At 46.7% G+C, this 3,158-nt stretch overlaps 1 pseudogene; it reads right to left on the bottom strand.

Annotated features, from left to right (window-relative positions):
• Nucleotides 1-2,217: 2,217 nt before the first annotated feature.
• Nucleotides 2,218-3,158, bottom strand: LOC122706336 (annotated as a pseudogene).

The raw sequence follows: 3,158 nt of genomic DNA on the forward strand, positions 1-3,158 counted from the left end.
CTTACGACCCCATGGACTATAGCCTGCCAGGCTCCTCTGTCCATTGGATTCTCCAGGCAAGAATACTGCAGTGGGTTGCTGCTTCCTTCTCCAGGAGATCTTCCTGACCCAGGAATCGAACCCGGGTCTCCTGCATTGCAGGCAGATTCTTTACCAACTGAGCTACAAGGGAAGCCCCCTCCAATATACTAGCCACTTTAAATATTCTGGGGGCTTGGCACCACGGATTTTGTTGGATCTGTTTTTATGTGGAAATGGGAAAAAAGAACTTAGCCCAATATCACTAGAAAGAAGGCTTTATCTATATCTTTCTATCTGGTTAGGCTGAGGCCAGCTCAAGTTGCCCATACCACCTATTAATACAGTTTGCTCAGTTAGTTAAATAAGAACTTATATAGGTTCCCAGAATACATGGAGTGTGAATAAAACATGCAAAGTCCATGGTCCCAACTAGAGAACTATCTTTACTTCTCAGCTCCCTCTCAGCTCCCTCAGAGGGCCTGGTCACACTGGAATAAACTATAGTAACACACATGAACACACACACACCACACACATATTGTGTCCTTTACCATTGAGCATGGAGTCTAAAAACTAAAGGCTTCAGGAGGAGATTCACTCTGTTGACAACTCTGCTAAACTGAGATAAAATAATCCTATCTTGTGACAAAACTTGGTAGTGATTTCAACAGAATATTCCAAGGTGCCCACCCAGTCACCTTTAGGGTTTTACAGCTGGGATGCTAATGGAGTGGTTGATACCAACAGAGGGAAGCTGAGCAACTTCTGAGGTAAACATAAATTGCTTTTATAAGCAACAGTAATGACCTCTATGCATCTTCCCTGTAGCTCAGATGGTGAAGAATCTGCCTGCAATGCAGGAGACCTGGGTTCGCTCCCTGGGTTGGGAAGATCCTCTAGAGAAGGAAACGGCAATCCACTCCAGTATTCTTGCCTGGAGAATCCCATGGACAGAGTGGGACTGTGTCGGGCCACAGTCCATGGGGTCACAAAGAGTTGGACATGACTAAGTGACTAACACTACTACTATAATGACCTCTATGACCTTCAAGCCTAAGAAAACTGGCCGCAAACCACCTCTAGCACCAGGACCAAAGGTATCAGTACACTTCTAGGCAGTGTTGCTGTTGTTTAATCATTAAATTGTGTCTGAATCTGTGCAGTCCCATGGACTGTAGCCCACCAGACTCCTCTGTCCATGGGATTTCCCAGACAAGAGTACTGAAGGGGGTTGCCATTTCCTTCTCCAGGGGATCTTCCCGACCCAGAGATTGAACCTGCATCTCCTGCTTGGCAGGTAGATTTTTTTACCACTGAGCCACCTGGGAAGCCCATTATTTTTGGCATTGTTGTTGTTCAGTCACTAAATCGTGTCTGGCTCTTTGCAACCCCATGGTCTGCAGCATGCCAGGCTTCCCTGTCCCTCACTGTCTTCTGGAGTTTGCTTAAACCCATGTCCATGAGTCGGTGATGCTATCCAACATCTCATCCTCTGTCATCCCCTTCTCCTGCCCTCAATCTTTCCCAGCATCAGGGTTTCTCTTCTTTGCATCAAGTAGCCAAACTTTAGCATGGGTCATATTCAGATGAGCCTGTGGCAGTGAGCAGGTCTCACTGAGATGCTGTGGATGTCTCTTCAGGTTGTGCTCCCCGTGTTCCTGACACCCATCCCTTCCCTGACCATCCTTGATCAATAATTCAGCTTGTGCCCTGGTAGGACTCAGCCCACGTCAGAGTCCAGTCTTAAACCACTATCAACGTAGCCTTGAAAAAATTGATTTCAAATTCAACTAACCTCTGACAAAGATCAGCAAACTATGGCTTGTGGGGAATATCCTGCCTGCAGCCTATTTGTATAAATAGAATTTCACAGGATCAAGGCTTGTCTTGTTTCATTTGTTTATGTTTATTCATTCATTCTATGACTGTTTTCTTGCTACCATAGCAGAATTTTGTATTTATGATAGAGACCCTCTGGTTCCCAAACCCTAAAATACATACTACCTGGACCTTTAGAGGAAACATTTGCTGATGCCTCGTCTCTGAGATGGGGAAAATGCCACCAGTTTGGATCAGTTAGAGTTGCTTCCCCACTCTCTTTATGGCAGAAAGAACTTTACAATAGCATAGATATATTTTAAAAACTAATTTAATATGCAAATGAGGAGGGAAAAAATCAGCTTTACCCACAAGTGACTAGTGACCTCCCTCTGAAACAATCTGGCCCCCAACAAGTTTCTTCAGGGCTCCCTTGACATCTTTGTTTCTCAAAGTGTAGATCGTGGGGTTCAGCATGGGAGTGATTACACTTGCAAAGATTTGCACTGGAGTGATCAGCACCTCGCTCAAAGACAGCTGGGTATAGACAAGAGCACAAGGCCCAAAGAACAGAGTGACCACAGAGAGGTGGGAGACACAGATAGACGCTGCCTTGCGCCGCCCCTCAGCCGAGTGCATCTGTACCACGGCAATGACGATGCGCATGTAGGAGGAAACGATGAGGAGGAAACAGATCATGGGCACGAGGCCAATGTTGGTGAAGTCACTGTCTCAATGATGAGTGTGTTATCACAGGCCAATTTGACAACAGGAAAGATGTCGCAGAAGAAATAATCTATCTCATTAGACCCGCAGTATGGCAACTGGAAGGTCAGTGTAGTGAGGCTTATGGCGTGAAAAGAGCTAAGAGCCCAGGTGCCAGCCACCAGCAGGGCACACACACGACGGTTCATGATGATGGCATAACGCAGCGGGTGGCAGATGGCAGCAAATCGGTCATACGCCATCACTGTGTAGAGCAGAGACTCTGTGCAGCCTAGAAAGTGGTAAAAGAAGACCTGGGACACGCAGCCACCCAGGGAGATGACCCGGCTCTTCACCAGCAGGTTGGCCAACATCTTTGGGGCGCTCACAGAAGAGAAACCTATATCCAGCACAAAGAGGTTACAAAGAAAGAAATACATAGGAGTGTGGAGGTGGGAATCGGACGCCACGGCTAGCAGGATGAGCAGATTTCCTAGCAGAGTGCAGACGTAGAAGATGAAGAACACCACAAACAGCACAACTTCCTGCCCCTGGGTTCGAGGGATGCCCAGCAGGATGAACTCTTTAACCAAAGTGTGATTCCTTATCTCCAT

Source organism: Cervus elaphus, chromosome 2, assembly GCF_910594005.1.
Source record: "Cervus elaphus chromosome 2, mCerEla1.1, whole genome shotgun sequence".
NCBI lineage: Eukaryota > Metazoa > Chordata > Mammalia > Artiodactyla > Cervidae > Cervus > Cervus elaphus.